Genomic DNA, 26,939 nt, shown 5'->3' with positions numbered 1-26,939 from the left:
GGAATTAATACCACAAACACAGATGAAGGTCATTTGTGAACTATTTTTTAAATGTTAAAAAAAAAACTTTAGGTAGTAAAGAACTGTTGAAAATTTACAAGGAGAGACATAATTTTATTTCACACTAATTATGTTTTAAGTAGACTCAATACAAGCTTTTTTTGGAACTAATCATTTATCTTTTTTTTTTTTTTAAGTTTATTTCTTTTGAGAAAGAGAGCAAGTAGGGGAGGGGCAGAGAGAGAGGGAGAGAGAATTCCAAGCAGGCTCCTTGCTGTCAGCATGCAACTCAATGCAGAGCTCTAAAAATAAGGTAAAAACATTGAGGGTAATAATACAAGGTATGAGTCCATATTTTCAGTTACAAGTACCAATGCATTTTTTTCTTTTTTTTTCAGTTTTGAGTGAAACTGAAGGAATTTATGTGGATTTTCATTGAATGAAAATCATAATCTATTTGATAGTTTCTAACTTTCTATTTTCTTTCACACACTGCTTTTGAGGTATACATACAGAAAACTGCATATATCATAAGCATATAGCTCAATTAATTTTCATAAAATGAACATTTTCAGTTAAACTTCAGCTAAAGCCCTCCCCGCCCCCCGCCCTGTCATGCAAGAGTAACCATTCTTCTGACTTCTCACATAGATTAGATTAGCATTTAAAATTTTTTGTGTGTGAGTGGACTTAGACTGCACGCACCTCTTTGTGTCTAGCTCTGTTCATCGATATCGTGTTAGTGAGCGTCATCCATATCTTTTCCTAGTTGTGGAATGTTAGCTCTCCTTACTGCATGGAACTACATGCATGTCTTTCTACTGAGTGGATGCTGAGAGAATGGCTGGCTCGAGTACGATTTTGCAGCTGACCCCCGAATTTTCCAAAATGACTGCACGAATTCACACACTCAGTAGGAATTTTTGACATCTCCATTACTCCACATCCTTTCCAACACTGGGTATTAACTTTTTTAAAATTGGTTTTAGCCCTTCTAATAGAAGTAGAATGATAAATGAATTGTGGTTTTTATTTCCTTTTGAAAAAAAATATTGTGTCCCTTTTCACCTGCATTCTGACCACTAGGATATTCCCTTCTGTGAAGTATCAAGTCTTTGGCACAAGTTTTTAGTTGGGTTGATACGTAGGAGATACTTATATAAGATGCATTTAAGTCCTTTGGGTATGTGTCATGCAAATGTCAATCACTACAGTATGTATTTTTACTTTTGTTGTCTTTTAATGAGCAAAATACTTGAATACTTGATCTTAAGATCACATTAATGTGGTCCAATTAATTTTCAGTCTATAAACAGCCTTTTTTGTCCCTTGTTTAGAAAATATTTACTAACTCTATGTTCATAAGGATGTTTCATACTTTATTCTAAAATATTTGTTTTGACTTTTACATTTAGATTAGCAGTTGACCTGGAATTCCCTCCCTCCCTCCCTCCCTCCCTCCCTCCCTCCCTCCCTGCCTTCCTTCCTTCCTTCCTTCCTTCCTTCCTCCCTTCCTCTTTCTTCTGTGAATGGTAGATGAATCTAGGTACAATTATTTCGTAAGAACATCTAATTTATCTAATACTACTTTTAGACAAGACCACTTTTTCCCATTGCACTGCAGAGTTTGTTTTTTTTTTTTTTTTGTCGTAAATTAGGTGACAATGTATAGACAAATTAGTGCACTGTCCATTCTTTTCAGTTGGAAAAATCTGAACTTGTGCCTATCCCACATTGTCTTCATACAGTTTTATAATGAGTCTTGACGTTTGGTAATGTTAGTACTCAAGATTTGTTCTTTTTGAAGATTTCTTTGGTTATTCTTGGCCCTTTACATTTCTATATTAGGATCGTCTGATTTCCACTAAAACTTCTGACATTTAGATGGGGATTTATACTACTGATTTATTGCCGAAAGATGAATCATCTCCAGATTTAACACTTTTACTCCACTTTTGCTAAGGATCACTGTTAGCTGGGCCTCTCTATAGGGGTGCTTGAGTGATCTCAAGGTGTGGTTGATTGTTGTCCTCAAAGCAAGCGATCCAAGAGAAAGAATTAAAGAAAAAGTGACCAAGATGGAAGCTGTAGAGTCTTTGATAAGGTAATCTTTGAAGTGACATAGTCACCTCTATGGCATTCTGTTGAGCACACAAACCAACCCAGGTGTAATGTGGGAGACCATTACAAAGGTGTATGAATATCAAGAGATGAAGATCGTTGGAAACTAGTGTAGAGACAGGGTTTTATTAAGTCTATAGATAAATTTTGAGAGAATTGGTGGTCATACATTATTGAGTCATGTAACCAAAAACATAATATATTTCTTCATTTATTTAGCTCTTGTTTAATATTTCTCAATAATGCTATTTAATTATTAGTGTAGTTTTCACACGTTTTCTAGATTTACTTCTAAATATTGACTTTGAGGGGTACCTTCATGGCTCAGTTGGTTAAGCATCTGACTTTGGCTCAGTTCATGCATGATCTTGCTGCCCATTGTTTTGAGCCCCATGTCAGGCTCTGTGCTGACAACTCAGAGCCTGGAGTCTGCTTCGGACCCTGTACTTCACTTTCTCTCTGCACCTACCCAACTCACATTCTCTCTCTCTCACTCAAAAATGAAGATTAAAAAAATATTTGACTTTGAATGCTATTATAAACTATTTCATTTTTATTTTTTTATTTTTATTTTTTTTAGAGTTTAGTTTTGAAAGAGAGAGACCTAGTGTGAGTGGGGGAGGGGCAGAGAGAAAAGGAGACACAGAATATGAAGCAGGCTCCAGGTTCTGAGCTCTCAGCACAGAGCCCCTTGCAGGGCTTGACCTTGGGAACAGTGAGCTCATGACCTAGCCCCAAGTCGCATGCTTAACCAACTGAGCCACCCAGGTGCCCCAGTTATTTCATTTTTAAATCTAAATTTCTGTTGTGGCTATGAGACATAAAATTTAGTTCCTTGGTCTTGTATCGAGTGAAGTTGCTTAATTTGTGTACTAGTTCTAAATTTATTCTAAACATTGTCTTACATATTCTAAGTGCACACTTATGTCACTTTTTAATATTTTTATTCTTTTCCAATTCTTAATGCTATTTTTTTCTTCTTCCTTACTGCATGGGCTGGGATTTCCAGTAAATACTGAAGAGAAGTGATGATGATGAGCATCATTGTCTCATTCTTATCTCCTGATTGTTGAAGTATAATATGCATACAGGAAAGTGTGTATCATAAGTGTACAGCTTAATTTTTATAAACAGAAATCTGTCTATTCAATAACCCCAATATTATCAACAAGTCAGAAGTCCTCATTTTGGAATAGTAATCTCTTGACTTCAAACCACATATTTTTACCTGCTTTTATACTTATGCAAATGGAATCATGCAGTATGTAATCAGTTATGCCTCAATTTTTATTACTTTGCCACTCTTGGAAGAATTTGTTGATATTGTTTATGAGGTAAATTCCCTTTTATTTCTAGTCTGGTAAGAGAGTTTCTAGGAAAAAAACATAAATGAGTGGTGACTTTTATGAAATTCTTCTACTGTGTTTGTGAAAACACTTGACTTATTCCTTATTTTTCTGTTGATGTGATCAGTCCTAGTGATTTGATTACTAAACCAGGTTTCATTCATGGAGTAAGTCCCAATGGTCTACTGTCTTGTTTTTTTCTTTTTATTATCGCCGAATAGGACTTGTTTATATTTTATTTAGGATTTTGTCCAAATTCTTGAGAAAGATTCTGTAGTACTTTTCCTTTCTTACAATGCATTTATCATGTTTTGGTATCAATATTATTCTAATTTCTTAAAATATATTGGGGAATTTTCTTTTTCTGTTATCACACAGAGTCTTGTGTAACACTAGTATTATCTATATCTTTAATATTTCAGAGAATTCACTGATGAAGTCATCTAGACCTGGGGTCATTTTTGTAAGAATGTTTTTAATAGTGGATTTAATTTCTTTACTTGATACCAAGTAATTCAGGCTCTCTGTGTGTTTTCATCTTCCTGTAGTTTTATTTGATGAATTTTTGCAATTCATTCAAATACTCTAATTTACAACTAAAAAGTTGTTTATAATCACTCATCTTTTTTGATGCAGCTAGAAACAATGTAAATATTAGTATATTACCTTTTGTCATCTCTGATTTTGTTGTTTTATTCATTCTAATACTTTTTCCTTACTTTGTTTTGCTAGGGGTTAATTTTATTAGTATTTTCAAAGGTTTAGGGTTTAGTGGCTCCTGGGTGGCTCAGTCGGTTGGGTGGCCTAATACAACTCAGATCATGATTTTGCAGTCAGTGAGTTTGAGCCCCACGTCGCGCTGTGTCCTGGGTGCTCAGAGCCTGGAGCCTGCTTCGGATTCTGTGTCTACCTCTTTCTGCTTGCCCATCTCCTGCTTGCTCTCTGTCTGTCTCTTTCACAAAAATAACAAACAATTAAAAAAAAAAAGTTTAGGGTTTCTATTTTTGAATGTTTGAATTATATTTTATTGATTTATTATTTTTCTTTTATATTTTTAGATTTGATTCACTTTTCTCTTTCCAACTTGTTGAAAGAAAAGCATGCATAATTTATTCTTAAGTTTTCTGTTTTCCTATATGGGCATTTAAAGTTGCAAATATGTTCCTGATCTTACAGGAAAACTTTCTCAGCTTTTCACTTCTGAATATGATGTAAGCTGTGGACTTGTCATATATGGTGTTTATTATGTTGATATAAGTTCTCTCTTTATACCCGTTTGGTTGAGAATTTTTATCATAAATAGATGTTGAATTTTGTCATGTTCTTTTTTTATTGAGATGATTTATAGGTCTTTTTTTTTTTTTTTTTCAATTTGAAAGTAGTTGTTGATTAGCTGACCAGATTATAAAAATAATCATAGCAGATACCTCAGTTCATCCTAATAATCTTACTGGTCTGATCTTCCCTGTGCCAGCATCTTTACCTTCTACAAAATGAGTGGTCTTTTTCTTTATTCCCCCACAAGGAGAAGATAACTTGAAGGACCATAAGAAGTTGTTTGCTTTTTTGATACGTTTTTTTAACGTATAGATCTTATGAATCAGGTCCTCTGTGCAGATGATGCCATTTTTACCAAGAGATCATGCAATCAATGTGTTATTTGTCAGGGAAATTGGCTTCTTGTTGATTTTGCCATAACCACGCTTGTAAATCAATTCATTCACTCACTACATGTTTGGGTACCCCAGTGCTCTGTATGGTTCCATAATCCTTAGCATGTTAGCTGAAGCCTCTTTGAACTTAACACAGGTGCCATTGAAAATCTGGTGAAGGTGAAGAAGCTGCAACACCTTTTGAACGTTTGGACTCAACACTATTGATAGCTGTAAGGTCCTGATGACAAATGCCAATTTGGGTTCCCCAAGTACATAGAGGTTGCCGGCTTTTCTTGCCATCCTAGCCAGTTGAATCTCAGTTGTGTACATTTGCCTATGTTCCTTGTGGTGACGCTTAGCTTTTTCACAGATGAGCTTCTTCATCTCCTTTTGAAGCATCTTTTGGGCATGATTCCTTCTCAGACACTTGATCTTCAACTCTGTGAAATCCCTTCCCTTTTTCTTAAGGGTTTCTGGCATAGCAGGAACCTTCTTTTTCTTCTCTCTACCATCCTCCATGGTTCTATCTGGAAAAAAAAAAGAGATGACCATGCAGTTTTTATCCTACATTTTGTTAATGTGGTGTATCACATTAACTGATTTGCAGATGGTGAATCATCCCTGCATCTCTGGAATAAATCTTACTTGGTCAGGGTATATGATTATTTAAATAGTTGAATTCATTTTGCTAATATTTTGTTAAGGATTTTTGCATATCTGTTTTTAAGGAATGCCAGCCTATAATTTTCATTTCTTGTCATATCCTTGTCTGATTTTGGTATCATAATCACTGGCCTCATAAAATGAATTTGGATGAGTTCCCTCCTCTTCTGTATTTTTGGAAGAGTTTGAGAAGGATTGGTATTTATTCTTCTTTAAATGTTATGTAGAATCACAAGTGAGGCTTTCTGGTCTTGGACTGTAATTTGTTGGGAGGTTTTTGAATACTGTTTAATCTCCTTACTAGTAATCAGTCTGTTCAAATGAGTTTGGATGAGTTCCCTCCTCTCTGTGTTTTCAGTAGAGTTTGAGAAGAATTTGCATTTATTCTTTTTTAAATGTTTGGTAGAATTCACCAATGAAGGCTTCTGGTCCTGGAATTTAATTTGTTGGGAAATTTTTGAATGCTGATTCAATCTCTTTACTAGTAATCTGTTAAATTTTTCTACTTCATCATGATTCAGTCTTGGTAGGTTGTATGTGTCTAGGAATGTATCCATTTCTTCTGAGTTGTCTAATTTAGTGTATAATTATTTGTAGTAGGCTTTTATGATCCTTAGTATTTCTGTGGTATTACATGTAAATCTCTTTAATTTCTGTTTTTATTTTTTGGATCCTCTCTTATTTTCTTCATGAGTGAAAATGGATGAACTTCAAGGGCATTATGCTAAATGAAGTAAATCAGAGAAAGACAAATGCTGTATGATTTTTTTTTTTTAATGTTTGTTTATTTTGGGAGAGAGAGAGAGAGAAAGTGAAAGAGGGGCTGAGAGAGAGGGAGATAGAGAACCCGAAGCAGGCTTCACACTGTCACCCTAGAGCCTGATGCAGGGTTCGATTCCACGAACCATGAGATTTTGACTTGAGCCAAAATCAAGGGCCAGATGCTCATCCAGCTGAGCCACCCAGGCGCCCATGTATGATGTCTCTTAATGTAGAGTCTTAAAACAAACAAGTAAACAAAAAAACCTAATAGGTGGAACAGATTAGTGGTTGCCGGAGTCAGGGGTTTTAGGGTGGGAGAAATGGGTGAGATCTTTATTTTTAATTTAAATTGTTTAAATTTGTTTTTAATGTTTGTTAATTTTTTGAGAGAGAGAGAGTGCGCACGCACACACACAGGCCGGGGATGGGGAGCCAGAGAGAGAGAGGGAGATGCAAAATCAGAAGCAGGCTCCAGGCTCTGAGCAGTCTGCACAGAGCCTGATGCGGGGCTCAAACCCATGAACCATGAGATCATGACCTGAGCTGAAGTTGCACACTTAATCAGCTGAGCCACCCAGCTGCCCCAGTAAATTGTTTAAATAAAATAAGTGAATTGACTTTAGGATTAAAGTATTACAAAATAGCACAACAAATTATTATTCTAAGTCTCAAAAATAAAGCTACAAACAGGTCTCTAAATCTTGCTTTTTAGCTATATCTCACAAATGTTCTTTCCTCACAAATGTTGAAATGTTTTAATTCAAAGTTTTATAATTTGTTTCAATTTTTCTTTGTTTCTTGCATCTTTCAGAGAAATATTTAATTTCCAGGAAATTAGGAAGTTTCTTTTGTGCACTTGCATGTTCTTGTTCTGGTTTGAAGTAATTCCTAACTTTCACTAACTTTCATGGTTAGTCAGCATACTTTAAATAATTTAAATTCTTTGAAGTTTGTTGATTCCTACATTATGACATATTGCCAATGTTACTAAATATTTAATTTGTACTTAAATATAAATCTTCATTGTTGAGTGTGGTATGCTAAATATGTGAAATACAATTCTGTTTATGTAATCAATATTTTTACTCATTTTCCATGTCCTTAACAGCTTCTTGATGAATTGCTAACACTATGTCGAAGTCTTTTGTAGTGATGATACATGTGTTTCTTCTTTTAAGTTATATGAATTTTTGCTTTATGTATTTGAGGTCATGTTAAAAGATTGACACAAGTTTGAAATTAAAAAAAAATTTTTGTAATGTTTCATTTATTTTTGAGACAGAGACATAGCGTGAGCAGTGGAGGGGCAGAGGGAGAGAGAGAGGGAGACACAGAATTGAAAGCAGGCTCCAGGCTTTGAGCTATCAGCCCAGAGCCCGACCTGAGGGTCGAACTCATGAGCCAGGAGATCATGACCTGAGCTGAAGTCAGGCACTCAACAGACTGAGCCACCTAGGTACCCCACACAAATTTGAGATTTTGATAGCCTCCTTTATCTTTATGAATACCATTTCTTATGTCCACTAATGATTTTTAAAGTCTACTTGTTGGGAAATTAATATAGCTAACTCAAGTTTCTTTTAGCTATTGTTAATCACCTTTTCCCCAAAACCTTGAAATATGAACTGTTGATTTTGTTTCCTGAGAGGATGCCTCTTTTTCAATACCACAAATGCTTCCTCTCTGTGGGTATGTTTCCCCAAAGGGCTAACTCGGCAAAGTAGAAACACAACTTGAGAATGAAGGAGATCGGAGGTTAATGTTTCTCTAAAGTTGTAAGTTTTGGGGATTCAGACAAATCTTTTCCAGTCCATGGAATTTGTGCATTTGTTGCTGCTGCTTCTCTTCTATTAAGACAGAAACTCCATGAAGAAAATTGGTCTTTTCCACTGATGCTGTAGCCCTCAGTACTTAGAACTGTACCTTGCCAAGTTGGAATTACAGAAATATCTATATGATGAAATGGAAGTTAATTTCTCTTGCCAACAGTTCTCTGAGAAAGGTTCTATTATTTCCATTTTGCTAGTAACTTTCTTAAGGTGAATAAATTAAAGAGCAGAATCAGAGGGAGGTTTGTCTGATAACACAAGAGAGGGCCTCACACTAGTCTCTTCAGTGGCGGGGAGCCTTAGGTGACAGACAATGTGGTAATGTGGAGGCTCATGCCCCAGAGTCCCATTTACAGACCATTTTGCCCCTGTGATTTGGGGCAAGTTACCTAACCTCTCTCTGCCTCTGTTGTCTTGATTTGTAACTAAGGATGAGAGTACCTATCTCACTGAGTTGTTTCAGGAATTAAGTCTGTTAGTAACCTAGAGGATATTTATTACTTGTAAGGCAGGTTCACTTTTGTCCCACCCCAGGTAGTATTAGATCCAAATGTAGAGGAAACAGAGAAGTTATCTTCTTGGATTGCTCTCACCTTCTCTAAATTTTGTGCATGCACTTTTAGACTCGTATTTTCTATTTTTCTTACGTTACAGGAAGGGAGACATTCTTTTTTACAGTGTACATTTTTTTCTTCTAGGGACCTTGACTCTTCATTTAGTCTCAGACTTTAGGGATGGATTTTCCCATTTCTTCCATAACCCGTCTCTCCCTTTCTCCTGGATCTTTCCCATCAGCATTTATATATGTTAAAAATCTGTCTTCTCTTTAAAAACGCTGCATATATTTTTAAACAACCAACACTGTAAACTCAAGAAAATTGGTTATACTTTGAGTCTCTGTTTCCTAATTCCTACTTATTTAAACCATCTTACCCCTTGATTTCCATACTTTATCTGTTAATCATCTTCAGTACAGTTTTTAAATGTTGGAATTCCTAAAGGATAGATAATCTCTTCTGATTGAATATCAGTAGCTCTCAAACTTGGTTGAGCGTTAGCGTCTCCCTAGGAATTTAAGAAAACTTGCTGATAGCCACACATCTCCCTCAGAGACTGTGATTTAATTAGCACGGCTGGATTTTAGTGTATTGCTTTTTTAAAATTCATGAAGTTATTCTAATGTTTAGCCAAGTCAGTACTTGAAACTCTCTCTCCAGTGGATTTCATTTATAGATGTAACTTTATTTACTATATATGAGTAACAAACCTCTCTATATTTTAGATTTGGGGAACTTTTCAGCATGTGGATATTGGAGTTTTCAGGAAATCTGAGATCTTGAACAGACCACATATGTCATACTAACAGTATGTAGCTTAGTGTAAAAAAACTGAGGAGTGTTTCAGCCATGCTAGAGATAGGTCTAGCAGTCATCTTTATGCATCATTTTCCCTGAGCCCAACTTACTTGATGTTTGGAACTTGATACAGAATACAGCTCGAAAATGGTTGCCTTACAATAGGAAGAAGGAAGGAACCTAGAGAAAGGGAGAGCTCTATGACTGGAAGAGACCAAAAGGGAAGGTTTCAAGCAAGCAAATTACAGAGAGTGAAAAACTGGAAATCTTTTCTTTTTTTTTTTCCCCTTTCTTACTGAAAGCTTGTCACCTTAATCTCTCAAACTCATTTCTGTTTCTTAGGTTATCATGATATGAAAGCTTAGCAACCATACAGATAAAATAAGACTGGTGTAAACTGTTTCTGGAGGTTTCATTTTGTCCGCAAAAATATTTCTGGCAGGGTTATAGTGAAGGGAAAATGAGTTACTAAGTGTGAATGAATCTAATAGAGTGCTTGACAGAGAGCATAGGCTTGCCAAAGTAAATTTGCCTTTCTTGAAGAAATATCTATGGACAGCCCCTCTCTGCTGATCTTTTCACCAGTAAATTTTGAAATCCTGTAATTTATGTCTCCTGTGCATACCAGAGAACTATAAAGTTTCCTCTTCTTTTCCCTCTTCAAGTACTTGTGAAGGATGCCTTAATTTGTCATATAGATTCATACATAGTAAATAATGGGAGATAAAGAATTTTCAGAAACATATATTAGATAACATTTTTCCTCTGCCATGAATTGAAGTTCATTAAATTTTAATATAGTTCCATTACTGCTGATGTTTACAACGTTGTTTTTCATAAGCCTCCGTCTTTGAGAGTGCCAACTCACTAATTAAATATGTTCATTCCAGTTACGTATTCTTTCCTAAACAGTACAAAAGAAAATTCTCTATACTGTCATTATGACCCAGAATAATTCACATTTCTTCCAGGGGAAGAAAACTTCTCAAATGTTTTATTCTCCACTCAGAACCATGCTAAAACCTTGACATTCCTAAATCAGGGTAAAAATTTTGTAGTGAATATAATACCATGTTTCTCCTAATTAACTGTTACCAAAAAAATTGGGGGATAGATTTTAAAGTTAATAAAAAATCTAGTTTAAACTAACAGCTAAATGTAAATAACTGTCATTTAGCATTTGTTTCCGTATTGCTGTAAAAATAGTACAAATACATATGTAACCAAGCAATTAAAAGAAACCTTCTTCTCAGTAAATATTAAACCCATATTTAAAAAAAGAAAAAAGAGTTGGGGGAGGGACACAAAGAGAGGGAGAGGGATTCCAAGCAGGTTCCATGCCACCAGCACAGAGCCAGACATAGGGTTTTGAACCCACGAAATTTTGAGACAATGACCTGAGCTAAAATCCTGTGTCGCACACTTAACTGAATGAGACACCCAGAAACCCCAACACTAAACCCATGTTATTTAAAAGTAAAAATAAAGTTGCTGGCTTGATTTTTAGTAAATTTGGAATTAAATAGTCCTGTTGAATGTTGTTGAATGTAGGTTGGGAGAGGATTCTGTAATCAAGGTGAAATTACATGCAGGTCCTGCGATCATTTGAAATTGCATTTCTAGGCTACCGATGAATCAATTAGCTGATCCCAAACACTCAGGCGGTCATAACTCTTAATCATGATGTAAGCTAACCCAATTTTAACCAGTTATCTATTTGATTGCTGACTTACTGATAAAAATATGCTTAAAAAATGAATTGTCTTTTGTTTCTCTAAGCCACTTTCCCTAAAGTATCTATTGTTAAGTCATTGAGAAGATAAAAATAAATTTATACTAATCATAAAATTCAATCACTTAATTACACAGAAAAGTGAGGTGATTTTTCCAAGAGCTCAAAGCAGTTTATGGACAAAGCTGGAACAGAAGTTGATGCCTAAATCTAATCAAATACAGTGTTGTATGTAATAAAGTTTTCTATAAATTACTGTAGAAAGGAAGGAAAGAAGTTGGGGAGCTATGACTTCAATTTTTTTTTTTCAAATTTATTCTCCTTAAATTTAAATCCTTAAAAATATCCCTCCTATTGAGTCACTTCTGCATTTTTGATAAAGCAGAAGTATTACTTTATGTATAAATTTAAGGATTAATCAATTCTTGGTACTATTTTTTGATATTGTATACAGATGGAAGTTTGTCATATTTAAAAACATTGAAGTCCTAGCATTTTCAATACAGAATTTTCACTAAATTAACTAAGATTTATAATCAGTAGGGTCTTAAAGAATATAGTTACGTTTGTGTAAATTTATCATAAAATCACTGAATAAATGTGACTAGAGTTTTGAAGGCTTATGAAGATGACTGCTTATATACATTCCTATTTTTCAAGCATTCCAAATGCTTTTTATTTTAAGAAACACAGTTATTAAAAAACTAAAATGTGAATTCTGTTTAGATAAATGTTAGAGTTACCACTTGCATGAAAACTTTTTTTTTCTGGTGCATAATTTTAGACTGAGGATAACGTTTGTATTTAAATTGTAAGAGAAATTTGGGGTGCCTGGGTAGCTCATTCAGTGGGGTGTCTGACTTTGGGTCAGGTCACGATCTTGTGGGTTTGTGAGTTTGAGCCCCGCATCGGGGTCTGCACTGGTGGTGCAGAGCCTGCTTGGAATTCTCTCTCTCTGTTTTTGTCTCTCTCTGCCCCTTCCTCACTTGTGCTGTCTCTTGTGGTAGAGACCCTTCCCTAAGGAAGGGGGAAAAAAACCCTCAAGGCAACCTGTTTATACGTGTAGATGACAACATCCCTCATGACCTTGTAACGTGAGACCACTAATCAGACTACATGTTGGTATGTTACCATATATGGGAGACAAAGAAGTGGAAAAAAAACCACCAAAAACTGCACCATGTGGCATTCGGGGCTCAGTTCTTCTGGTATGAACCCAACTGAGTGGTGCTGGCAGGAATAAAGTTGTTTCCTGGAAAGAGAAGCCTTGGTGTCACGACTGAGCAAGAATCCTGCTACACTCTGGCAAAATAAACAAAAAATTACAAGAGAAATTTGATTGCACGTAGCTTTTTTTTTGGGGGGGGGGGTACTTGTATCAACCTGATTCCACAAGTTGTAGAACATGGTAATTATATATGGCACAAGCTTTGATATATACATTATTGGACCTTAATATGTGCAATTGTAGTTGAAGTTAATAATTATGTGATGAAAATCAAAGTGTAGTTTGAACTTTTGACAACTTGCTCAACTATAGTAAAATACAGTTCAAATGTTTTTTTAAAGTAAATGATTTTAGAGGCAATGTCAATCATCATGGGAACCACAAGCTTGAAAACATCTAGTCAGTCTAGTGTGGGTTTCATTTTTGTGTGCTTGTCTCACTCTGCCTTACCTAAATAAGGAGCTTAATTTGATAACCTTAATTATGACCTTGTCAGCAATTTTTGCATTGACCTGTTTTAAAAATTCTGAATACCAACTGAATTGAAATAAATTCCCCACATATTTTAATATTCTCATGTATTTCTCTGTATTTTTTGACTCTTTAATGTTACATATAAAGTATTAGAGTCTAGGGGAGAAACTATTATTCTGAGAACACATTTTTTTCCTTTATTGCCCTTGAGTAGGAGAAGGTGCATGTTGAAAATAGGCTGTGACCTAGGTTGCCCTCAGCCCTCTTCCTCCTCCCATACTTCCCTCCCTTCGTGCCTGCCCTCCCACAGTATTCTTCTAAATTAAACTGTTCATTAGCACTATTGCAACCTTTGAATCCTTTGTTTTTTAACACAACATTTATAATATGAGTTCCCTTTTGAATTGTCAGCAAAATTTTGAGAATTAAAACTTTGACAATTGAAAGCTTTCTTGTAAAACCAAGCCTGACTTCAACGCAGTTCATATTGGCACAGTTGGTTGATATTTGATATTTTTCATAAGCCTGATTTGCCCAAATGCATCTCTTATTTCTAAGTGTGTGTCCTCCAGTTTTGCACAGATAGAAAATTTCTAATATCTTAGGAATAGGGAATTTGATTTTAAATACAGTGTATATAGTGAAGCCTGTTTTTCAAACACGTTGCTATTTTCACATTTGAGCTTATGGCAGTTGACAATTAGTTAATGGAATAAGTACCTGAGGGCATCCTTCTGTAACACAAAAAGGAAAAGAAACCAGAGGTGAAATAAACACAAAAGGAAATAAATGTTTTATGGGCTGGTTATAAAGACATGACTTTAATACTGTTGTATATAGTTTTTGAGAACTCTAGTGGGACAAGAAACAAATTGTGTGTCTAGTGAAAAACTTTGCCTGGTTGGCCCTTTTCCTTTCAGGACACTCTGTAGGTTTCATCTTCTTAAAAAGAGCAAGTTATCAACATGTACTGCCTTTAGAGTTGCTCAGACATCCCTTAATTAAGAGTTACTTTTATCCAAACTCATTTTCTAACTCTTAAATCTCACTGTCATCAAGAAAATAAAATCAAAAGTTGGAAGTAAGAAGGATATTTGTTTTGCGAATGTAAGTTGAACACTTGGCTCAAGTTAAAGGCAATAAAATGTTCTCTTTCTTGCTAATCATGACACATACCTAAATTAGGGGAAGTCTTTTAAAATGATTATAGAACATACTCCATTAGAGCACTTTTGAGTTATTTTATTCTTACATAGTATTTGAAAGATAGTTTATGGTTTTATTTTAGCACATGTTAATGCAAAGTATGTGAATGATCCAGCAAGAAAAATATCAAAGTGATGGAAAACTTAGATAAAATGTCAGTGGTAGAGTTACCATTGTGAATTCCATTAATATATATGTGTGTGTGTGTATGTATATATGTATTTATATTTATATTTATATTTATATTTATATTTATATTTATTTATTGACTGGAAATTTACATCTGACATTTAAAACCGTGGTTAGAATTGGCTATGTACATTACCCTTGAAAAGACTGTCCCAAGTCAAAGCAGGAAGGAAAAAAAGATAAATTGCTTAGAAATGTTTTTCACTATCATCCTCAACGGGGAAAAACTGAGAGCTTTTTCCCTGAGATCAGGAACACGACAGGGATGCCCACCCTCACCGCTGTTGTTTAATATAGTGCTGGAAGTTCTAGCATCAGCAATCAGACAACAAAAGGAAATCAAAGGCATCAAATTGGCAAAGATGAAGTCAAGCTTTCGCTTTTTGCAGATGACATGATATTATACGTGGAAAATCCGATAGACTCCACCAAAAGTCTGCTAGAACTGATACATGAATTCAGCAAAGTTGCAGGATACAAAATCAATGTGCAGAAATCAGTTGCATTCTTATACACTAACAATGAAGCAACAGAAAGACAAATGAAGAAACTGATCCCATTCACAATTGCACCAAGAAGCATAAAATACCTAGGAATAAATCTAACCAAAGATGTAAAAGATCTGTATGCTGAAAACTATAGAAAGCTTATGAAGGTAATTGAAGAAGATATAAAGAAATGGAAAGACATTCCCTGCTCATGGATTGGAAGAATAAATATTGTCAAAATGTCAATACTACCCAAAGCTATCTACACATTCAATGCAATCCCAATCAAAATTGCACCAGCATTCTTCTCGAAACTAGAACAAGCAATCCTAAAATTCATATGGAACCACAAAAGGCCCCGAATAGCCAAAGTGATTTTGAAGAAGAAGACCAAAGCAGGAGGCATCACAATCCCAGACTTTAGCCTCTACTACAAAGCTGTCATCATCAAGACAGCATGGTATTGGCATAAAAACAGACACATAGACCAATGGAATAGAATAGAAACCCCAGAACTAGACCCACAAACGTATGGCCAACTCATCTTTGACAAAGCAGGAAAGAACATGCAATGGAAAAAAGACAGTCTCTTTAACAAATGGTGCTGGGAGAACTGGACAGCAACATGCAGAAGGTTGAAACTAGACCACTTTCTCACACCATTCACAAAAATAAACTCAAAATGGATAAAGGACCTGAATGTGAGACAGGAAACCATCAAAACCTTAGAGGAGAAAGCAGGAAAAGACCTCTCTGACCTCAGCCGTAGCAATCTCTTACTCGGCACATCCCCAAAGGCAAGGGAATTAAAAGCAAAAGTGGATTACTGGGACCTTATGAAGATAAAAAGCTTCTGCACAGCAAAGGAAACAACCAACAAAACTAAAAGGCAACCAACGGAATGGGAAAAGATATTTGCAAATGACACATCGGACAAAGGGCTAGTATCCAAAATCTATAAAGAGCTCATCAAACTCCACACCCGAAAAACAAATAACCCAGTGAAGAAATGGGCAGAAAACATTTAGAGACACTTCTCTAAAGAAGACATCCGGATGGCCAACAGGCACATGAAAAGATGCTCAACGTCGCTCCTTATCAGGGAAATACACATCAAAACCACACTCAGATACCACCTCACGCCAGTCAGAGTGGCCAAAATGAACAAATCAGGAGACTATAGATGCTGGAGAGGATGTGGAGAAACAGGAACCCTCTTGCACTGTTGGTGGGAATGCAAATTGGTGCAGCCGCTCTGGAAAGCAGTGTGGAGGTTCCTCAGAAAATTAAAAATAGACCTACCCTATGACCCAGCAATAGCACTGCTAGGAATTTATCCAAGGGATACAGGAGTACTGATGCATAGGGGCACTTGTACCCCAATGTTTATAGCAGCACTCTCAACAATAGCCAAATTATGGAAAGAGCCTAAATGTCCATCAACTGATGAATGGATAAAGAAATTGTGGTTTATATACACAATGGAATACTACGTGGCAATGAGAAAAAATGAAATATGGCCTTTTGTAGCAACGTGGATGGAACTGGAGAGTGTGATGCTAAGTGAAATAAGCCATACAGAGAAAGACAGATACCATATGGTTTCACTCTTATGTGGATCCTGAGAAACGTAACAGAAACCCATGGGGGAGGGGAAGGAAAAAAAAAAAAAAAAAGAGGTTAGAGTGGGAGAGAGCCAAAGCATAAGAGACTGTTAAAAACTGAGAACAAACTGAGGGTTGATGGGGGGTGGGAGGGAGGGCAGGGTGGGTGATGGGTATTGAGGAGGGCACCTTTTGGGATGAGCACTGGGTGTTGTATGGAAACCAATTTGACAGTAAATTTCATATATTAAAAAATAAAAAAATAAAAACAAAAAAAGAAATGTTTTTCACTTAACTAAAAACTCAATCTCAATTTTAAGAATAAAATTCAACTGCTAAATTTATTTGGGAAAAATTTACAAAGAGTACAGATTCTAAGCTGTATCTAATTATAAATCTGGGTAAGGAATTAGAATTGTGTTTGTGATGTAAGCAATCAATTATTATTTGTACAGTTTTTCCCTCTCAAGGAAAATTTTTCACCTGACATTCATCATATGTCTAGAAGTACCAGTTCGCAGAATGTTGGAGAATTTAGAGAATTCAAAAGGTCAGCCATCCTCACTTGTGAGAGTACTATGTTTATGAAATTATATGCAAGAAAGGATACTGTACTCTTGTGAATCTCCCAAAAGAAAACATCAGGGAAGAAGCCATAACACAGTTAACTAAATGATTACTTATAAGACCAACTTTCCGGGGCGCCTGGGTGGCTCAGTCGGTTGAGCGCCGACTTCGGCTCAGGTCACGATCTCGCGGTCCATGAGTTCGAGCCCCGCATCGGGCCCCTGTGCTGACAGCTCAGAGCCCGGAGCCTGTTTCAGATTCTGTGTCTCCCTCTCTCTGACCCTCCCCCATTCATGCTCTGTCTCTCTCTGTCTCAAAAATAAATAAACGTTAAAAAAAAAAAATTAAAAAAAAAAAAGATCAACTTTCCTTAATAACTGTAGGAATTTGGACCTCCCCTCTATGGTATCAAAGGATCTTGGTGTTAGAATTTGTTTTACTTCTACTACAACTTAAATTCATACTCTGTGATATGTTAATTGTCTCATAGGGTTCTGGTCTGTGACATGTTAGTGACAGGAATATGTAAATTAAAAATAGTGTCATTTGAAAATGGAAAATATGTGGAAACATTTATCATATTTCTTGGAGTTTTGTTCCTGAGAGGTCTTTAGGTTTTTCACTTATCTCCTCAGAAGGTCCACTTTTTAAGTCATGCCTCATCCCTGAGGGACAATAGAATGTGTTAAGAACATGTGGAAGACTTGTTACCATTTTACACCTTTCATTCATTATCAGATGTTTTATTTTACTTTAATATAGAGGCACTCACAGCTCTGTGGTTCTGAGTATTCTAAGAGGAAAGAAATAAAGTAAAAAGGAAATAAGTATCATGGCTTTTTCCTGAGTCACTTCTGAAATAAAATAATACTAAGTTTTGCAATTCTCTTTTGCCCCAGAATGACTTTTTCTTTACCATGTAAAAAATGCCAACATGATAACTGAAATAAATATGAAATGATATTGTCTCCAAAATAGTAATTACGGTGGCCTACTTTTAAAGAAGTAGAAAAATAAAGGTCACCGGGGTGACCTGAATGGCACCTAGGTGGCTCAGTTGGTTGAACGTCTGGCTCGGGATTTTGGCTGAGGTCATGATCCCAAGATTGTGGGATCAAGCCCTATGGAGGGCTCTGTGCTGAACGTAGATTCTGCTTGGGAGTTTCCCTCTCTCTCCCTCTCTGTCCCCCTCCCTTCTCCTCCCTCCCCCACCTTCTCCCTCTCTCTGCCTCTCCCTCTGACCCTCCCCCACTTGTGCTCTCTAAAATAAATTTAAAAAAAATAGTACTCTACACTTAAAAGCAGTATTTAAATGATGAAAACATTGGGTAAGTTTGGTTTCATAGTTGGTACATGTTACCATTGAGCTCTGCATTATCAACTTGGTTCATTGTAGTCACGTAGAGTTTTCAATAATTAAAGATTACACCCTCATCTCACTGCCCTTCCATCAGCCTCCTCAGTAGTATAGAGAAGCTAGAGATTAAAAAATGCAACAGCTCATGGGAGAAACATCTTGTAGTCCTCTTAGTATGAATTGGTAGCTTATTTGTCCATAAACAGGATAGCAGTCTTCATTTATTAAAAAAAAAAATCATTACCTGTTCTACTGTCTAACACTCCTGGTTGACTTGAGTGTTTTATGTCTTAGGCTCAGATCATCAGTAGCTTAAATTGCCCAGCAAATTAGTAAGTAAGGATCTCCATGCCGTAAGGAATATAATAATGCCTCCTGGAGTAAGATGTTAGCAAAGTGATTCCTGAGTATTTTGAACTTGGTGTACTCCATTTGCTGTTTTAATGTAGTGAGTGGATAAGAGTAAGACTGCATTTCTTTAGTCATGCAGACTTTATAAAACCCCTAATATGTATGCAATGTTGTGCTAGGTGTCAGGATATAGCTCTTTGGCAAGATAAAGTCAATTTCTTTAAGAGGAAAAAGAAGAAAAGTAAAATATACTGAAAACTAAGAGCAAATGAAAGTATTCACTCCTCATTTACTGGCAAAAAAGTTAAGAGTAACAAAATAGTCAAGAAGAGTGGCTGTAAGAACGTGGTTATGAGGGAGAAGGACATGTATTTAGCCTTCCACTTTAGAAAAACCAATTCTCTTTAAGTGTTAAGGTCTTCACTCTGGCCGGACACTGAAGAGAAAGGGAAACTGAATGAGAATTGTGTAAGTGAAGTTAAAGCGGAACTCTAGAAGAATACTGGAGGTCAAAGACTCATGCTTCTTCTTTACATGCTATAAGTAATATTTCCAAGGAAATTCCTTCTGAATGTTAGTTTGGAAAATTTAGTTCTTTTTTGATTTATATACAGGCAGTATTTTTTTGCATTTTTCTATGATAGATAAAATAAGTAGTGTTGCTGCCGTGGCATACATTGTCCCTGCATCTAAACTGAATACCAGTAGGCATTAATACAGTATCACTAGAAAATGTCAGTAATTAAGTAGGATATAAGACTCTGTGGAAGGTATAGTTGGGAGTTCTTTGCTGATCTCTGCCTCTACCATTAACCTGAAAAAAATAAGACTACTGGTTATTTTGCTAGCAAAAATGGGTTTTATTCAGGAATAGCAGAGAATTGGAATTTGCGACAATCAAGCTAAGGTAAGGCCATACCCAAGTCTGCAGAGCAAAGCAGGGGAATGTTCCTTTATAGAGGCAAGGAGGAAGTAGGGAAGGCTGTGATACACTAAAAGTCCAGTGAAGCCAACTACGGGTTTGCAATATAGTGGCTTTTCATTGGCTGAGTTGTGACCGTCTTTCATTGGGCTGGGCTGTTGCCAAGGGAGGAAGGAAGAATAGCATCCTTGTTCCTGCTGGAATAGTGAAGTAGTATCCACATGCAAGGTCCATATTTTCCTTTTGGGTGTGTGATTGACTAATAGTGGTAGGGCATGAGAGCTCTCTGTTGGCCTGTTGGTGACTCCATTGTAAGTGAGGCTTCCAGTACAATTCTTCTCATTGAAAAATAATTGGCAGTGAACTATTGAAGTTTATTTTATTTTTTATTTTTATTTATTTATTTTTTTTAACGTTTATTTATTTTTGAGACAGAGAGAGACAGAGCATGAACAGGGGAGGGGCAGAGAGAGAGGGAGACACAGAATCTGAAACAGGCCCCAGGCTCTGAGCTGTCAGCACAGAGCCCGACGCAGGGCTCGAACTCATGGACTGTGAGATCATGACCTGAACCGAAGTCAGACGCTTAACTGACCAAGCCACCCAGGCACCCCTTGAAGTTTATTTTAAAATGAATGTTCTGTAGCCAAAAGGCAAAGATGGGAAAATTAGAAGTTACATTATTTAAATATTTTAATGTGTTGTTCTCTGCATTGTGGGCCTGTTTCTAGTATTGTGTTTGTTTTCTGCATTCCACATGCAAGTGAAATCACATGGCATTTCTCTTTCTCTGTCTGATTTATTTCACTTAGCATAATACTCTTTAGGTCTGGCCATGTTGTTGCAAATGGCAGCATCTCATTTGTTTTTATCACTGAATAATATTCCATTATATGTATATATGTGTGTGTATATATATATTGTATATATATATAAATATATATATATTTATATATATGTGTATATATATTGTATATACACACACATATATATGTATACATATGTATATATGTGTGTGTATGTGTGTATATATATATATATATATGTGTGTATATATATACACATACACACACCACATCTCCATTCCTCTACCACTGGACACAAGTTGCTTTCATATCCTGGCTATTGTAAATCGTGCTGCAGGAAACACAGGGCTGTATATAGCTTCAAAATAGAGTTTTCATTTTTGGGGGATAAATATGCAGCAGTGGAATTACTGGATCATATGAGTTTTCTTTTTCTTTTTAATTTTTGACTTTTTAATTTTTATTTTTTTAATTTTTTTTTTTTTTTTTTTTTTTTTTTACTGTTTATTTTTGAGAGAGGCACAGAGTGCAAGAGGGGGAGGAGCAGAGAGAGAGGGAGACACAGAATCCAAAGCGGGCTTCAGGCCCCGAGCTGCCAGCACAGAGCCCAACACAGGGCTCAAACCCACAGACCGTGGGATCATGAGCTGAGCTGAAGTTGGATGCTTAACCAGCTGAGCCACCCAGGTGCCCCTGGATCATATGTTTTTTTCAAATGTTAAGTTTTTGAGAATCCTCCATACTGTTTCCAAGGTGGCTGCACCAATTTGCATTCCCACCAAAAGGTCTGAGGGTATCCTTATCTCCACATCCTCACCAACATATTGTTATTCGTTGTCTTTCTGATACTAGCCATTTTGTCATGACTAAGGTGATCTCATCGTGGTTTTGATTTGCATTTCCCTTTTAATTAGTGATGTTGAGCATCTTTTTATGTCTGTTGGCCATTTGTTTCTCTTCTTTGGAAACATGTCTCTTCAGGTCCTATGCTCATTTTTAAATCAGATTATTATTATTTCTTATGTTCTGTTGTAGGTGTTTCTTATATATTTTGGATATTAATCTTTTATTGGATATAACATTTGCAAGTATCTTCTCTGATTCAGTAGGTTGCCTTTGTTTTGTTGATGGTTTCTTTCACTGTGCAAAAACTTTTTAGTTTGACGTAGTCCTATTAATTTATTTTTGTTTCTGTTTCCTTTTTCTGAGGAGACCTGTCTAGTAAGAAGTTGCCATGGGTAATGTCAAAGAGATGAATGCTTGTGTTTTCCTTAAAGAATTTGATGGCTTCAGGTCTCATATTTAGGTTTTTAAATCCTTTTGAATTTATTTTTTGTGGGTGGTGTAAGAAATTAGTTCATCTTCGTTATTCTGCATGTAGCTGTCCAGTTTTTCCAGCACCATTTATTGATGAGACGTTTTCCATTATACGTTCTTGCCTCCTTTGTCATAGACTAATCATATAAACAGAGGTTTATTTCTAGGCTGTCTATTGTGTTCCATTGATCTATAGGCCAGTTTCTGTGTTGGTACAATACTGTTTTGATTACTACAGCTTTGTATTGTACCTTGAAATCAGGAATTGTGATACCTGCAGCTTTTTCTTCCTCAAGATTGATTGGCCTATTTAGGTGTTTTGATTCGGCTTCTGTGGTTTCATACAACTTTTAGGATTATTTACTGCAGTTTTGTGAAAAATACTATTGATATTTTGATTGGATTTGTGTTGAATCTATAGATTGCTTTGGGTAGTATGGAGACTTAATATTCTTTGAATCGGTAAGTGTGGAATATCTTTCCATTTGCTTGTGTCTGCAGTTTATTTTTATCAGTGTCTTAAAGTTTTCAGTATGCAGACCTTTTATCTCCTTGGTTGAATTTATTTTTAGGTATTTTATTCTTGGTACTATTGTAAATGACATTGTTTTCTTAATTTCTCTTTCTCATACTTTATTACTATATAGAAATGAAATACATCTCTGTATATTAATTTTGCATTCTGGAGCTTTACTGAAATTTATTAAATTCAATAGTTTTTTTGGTAGAATCTCTAGGACTTTCTGTAATATATTGTCATATCATCTACAAATAGTGACAGTTTACTTCCCCACTAGCTTGGATGCCTTTTATTTCTTGTCGGATTGCTGTGGACAGAAGTTTCAGTATTAGGTTGAACAAAAGAACTATTCATGCCTTCTTTTATACGTTTGTTTTTATGTATCCTGATTATAAAATAAAATCACATACTTTGTTGAAACGTGATAAAATACAGACAGAAGTGAAGTTAAAAAATGATTTTGAATTCCAGGACATATAAACAGTTGTCGTATGTATTTTCGAGAGCTACCTTTAAAAGTTTGACAGGCACCCCAAACAGCACACATTAGAAACACTTTGGATCCATCTGCATAAGTGAGATTCATCTGTGTACAAATGGTCTTCATTAATATGTATTTAGACACATACATACACACATTCTGTTTCTCTCCCTCTGTCTTATGGAGTCACTTTTTCTTAACATCTGGAAAATTTCAAACATCAACAAAATGCGGAAAAAGTAATAGTCCTTTCTCACACCTTGTTATATGTATGTATTTTAAAGAAAATCTCAGACATTATATTTTTGTACCCATAAATATTGATTCCTCAGTATATCCACCCCAGATGGCTTTTTAAAATATAATCCTGTATCATAACACTATTTAACAATAAAATAATGTTTACATATTGAATCTATAATTTCCCCCCGTCATATAAAAAATGTTTACAATTGGTTTGTTCCGATCTGTATCCAAACAAGGTCCAAACAGTATATTTGTTTGACAATTGCTTCCTTTTTTTTTTTTTTTCTTGCCATTTATTTGAGCATGAACTATAAGAGACTCTCCAAATCGTGGAAGTGAGAAGGACAGGTGAAGTACTCAAAAAGAGGCTGAATGAGGCTGTACCAGAAATAATTTCTATATTGGTTGTTGTAAAGGCGCTCCCACCTCTAAGGCTTGTTTCTAGAAGTAAAGTAATCGTGGGTGCAGTATTTCAGCTACTCTGATAGAAGCTTGTGCATCTCCACTGACGGCCATCCAGCTCCTTTTCAGCTACTTCTCACACCAACCATCGTGGTTGGAAGGGGAATGAAGACTTGGCTTCAGTTCTTCTAGGGTCCAACATCAGGCAGAATATCCCCTTCCTTACCGAGATGGTTGGGGCCATGCAGATGATTAGGCAAGCAATTGGCAATCTTTATATGCTTTGTTTTTATCACAGATATGGCATCTTCCCCTTCACTGTCATTCTATCCTGGTTGCATATCATTTAATGACTAAAACAGCTTCCTCATTTGTTACCCTCTGTTCTTTAACCATGGTAATTCACTGCTTGACTATATTTCTGTTTTTTTAAAAGAATACTGATTCATTATATTCTTATCTCTAAATAGCTAGGCTTCTGTTTTTTTATGCTAAATTCCAAGTTTTTATTCAATTTTTAAGCCCCTCTAAAACTAGTCTCTTATTGAATAAACAAGCCCATTCCCTTGCCTTATCAGGATTTGATGTCTCTTCCACAATCAGGTGTATAGATCCAGGGCAGATAGCCCCAGGCATCGTGTACAACCTTAAGCCATTCCCTTAACCTCTGTGAGTCTTGGTATAGTTACCTCTAAAATGAGAATGGTAAATACCAATTTAGAGAAATATTAGTGGTAGAGTAAAACACTGTACTTTGCTTTGCAGATAGCTCATTACCAACGTCACTTCTCTTTCATCACCTTGTTCCCTTTTATTATACCCAAAGTTATTTTAATTGGACATATCCTTTATTTTGTGCCTGATATAAATTCTAAACATAGTTTTATTACTTTTTAAAATACATTTTAATAGTAAAGCAAATCAGTGAGGCTGATACCAGTGCTATTTATTATATATGTTGCAAGTTGAAAAAAATTACCATGTGCTGAATTTGGGGGAAGGTCAGAAAAACTGAATTCCTTTATTCTCTTGTAAACGATTAACTCCAAAAGAAGAAATTTTACATAGTGGTTAAAGAAGTCATTGGTCCTTACATTTTATGTAACTAAGCATGGTTATGATAGGCAGTAATAGTTGGAACAGTGACTCTTTGACACTGACAAAGGAGTTATCACAATCCATTTGCATCTGTAGAAATTTTCTCAGATTTAATAAACAAACCTCTTGCTAAAGAAAATTTTTAATAAACATTAAAATTAATTTAATAAACATTAAATTAAAAATTTTAGTGTTTTTTACTCATTTTTGAGAGACAGAGTGAGAGCCGGGTAGGAGCAGAGAGAGAGGGAGACACAGAATCCAAAGCAGGCTCCAGGCTCTGAGTTGACAGAACCCGATGTGGGACTCAAACCCACGAACCATGAGATCATGACCTGAGTCGAAGTTGAATGTTTAACTGACTGAACCATCTAGCTGCCCCAATGTTTGTCTATTTTTCAGAGAGAGAGGCAGAGTGTGAACGGGGAGGGGCAGAGAGAGAGACACAGAATGTGAAGCAGGCTCCAGGCTCTGAGGTGTCAGGACAGAGCTTGACCGAGGGCTTGAACCCACCAACTGTGGTCAATCATGACCTGAGCCAAAGTCAAATTTTCAACTGACTGAGCTACACAGGTACCCCAAGAACTCTTGATGATTTTTTGATTGCGCTTGGTGTTCTTACCCTGCTCATGGGCCTTATTTCTCAAGGTGTCTGCTTTTAAGGTGAGCTGGCTTAAAGAGTTTTCACAAAAACAAGAGCCATGACCAAGTGATCTATGCCCTAGAAGTATTTTCTAGTAACAAAAGGACTTTGTGGACATTTCAAACAATCCAAAGAATATAAAATTATATCTTTATTCCAGAGCTAAGAATTCCTAGGAAATAAAACTTTCCTGAGACCATAGCATGGGAGCTTTTACCGTTGCTATTTTGTTTACCACTGACACTGTTTTTTTCTTTCCCCATCATTTTGCAGTTTTTTGTACTTTATTGTTTTCTTTGGTTATACGTTTTCTGGTAGAGCAAAGTCAATTTCATTTCATCATCATAGACAACCATTCATTTAGACCCCAAGCTGCTCAAAGAGGTATTATATAAATATTTGATTAAAAATAGAGGCTTTCTGGCTCTCAAGAGAACAGGTATAAAAATCATAGCCCCATTTCTAAACCACAGACTCTGTCTAATAAAGCAGCAGTATCTTTGAGAACCTGAGAAGTTAACAGCAAGCTCTATAACTTAAACTACACTCTGAATTCATTTTAATTCTTTTTCTTAAACCTTAGATATAAATCTTTATGTTTTCACCTAACTTGGAAATGCCTATAACATGTGTAACTCTAGACTAATTGCTTTGAGGAATATAGGCATACCTCGAGATATTGTGGGTTCAGCTTCAGACCATTGCAATAAAACAAAAATGCAATAAAATGAGTCAAATGAATTTTTTGTTTCCCAGTGCATATCAAAGTTAGGTTTAAAATATACCATTGTCCTTTACAAGTGCAGTATCATCATGTCTAAAAAGTGTGCATACCATAATTTAAAAATACTGCTAAAAACTGCTAACGATCATCTGAGATTTCAGCAAGTTGTATTCTTTGGCTGGTGGAGGGTTGATACTGACTTGCTGACTACTCAGGCTGGTGGTAGCTGAAGGTTGAGTGGTTGAGGCAGTTCTTAGGAAGAGACTACAGTGGGGGCATGTGGGTGGCTCAGTCGGTTAAGCATCCAACTTCAGCTCAGGTCACGATCTCAAGGTTTGTGGGTTCGAGCTTCACGTCAGGCTCTGTGCTGACAGCTCAGAACCTGGAGCCTGCTTTACATTCTGTGTCTCCTCTCTGTGTCCCTCCCCCACTTGTGCTCTGTCTCTCAAAAATAAACGTTTAAAAAAATAAAAAAAATAAAAAAGGCTGCAGTGAAGTTTGCCCTATCAATTGGCTCACTTTCGCAAATGATTTTTCTGTAGCATGTAGTGCCATTTGATAGCATTTTACTCAGGATAGAACTTCTTTCAAAATTGAAGTCAATCTTCTTGAAACCTGTTGCTGCTTTCTTAACTAAGTTTATGGAATATCCCAGATCCTTTGTTGTCATTTCAACCATCATCATAACATCTTCACCAGGAATAGATTCCATGTCAAGAACCCACTTTCTTTGCTTGTTCGTAAGAGGCAATTTCTCATCCATTCAAGTTTTATCATGAGATGGCAACAATTTAGTGACATCTACAGGCTCCATTTCCAATTCTAGTCCTCTTGCTATTTCTACCACACCTGC

General features: G+C 36.0%; 1 long non-coding RNA gene and 1 pseudogene across 1 annotated transcript in view; one reads left to right on the top strand and one right to left on the bottom strand.

Moving 5' to 3' along the window:
- The window catches only part of LOC125929954 (uncharacterized), a 182,310-nt gene that overhangs the window by 79,831 nt on the left and 75,540 nt on the right, over positions 1-26,939 (top strand). The window lies entirely within an intron of this gene.
- LOC125929952 (60S ribosomal protein L7-like) lies at positions 4,539-5,921 on the bottom strand (annotated as a pseudogene).

Source organism: Panthera uncia, chromosome A2 (genome assembly GCF_023721935.1).
Source record: "Panthera uncia isolate 11264 chromosome A2, Puncia_PCG_1.0, whole genome shotgun sequence".
Lineage (NCBI taxonomy): Eukaryota > Metazoa > Chordata > Mammalia > Carnivora > Felidae > Panthera > Panthera uncia.
The sequence above is the reverse complement of the archived record's forward strand: the minus strand, read 5'-3'. Positions and strand labels throughout refer to the sequence as shown.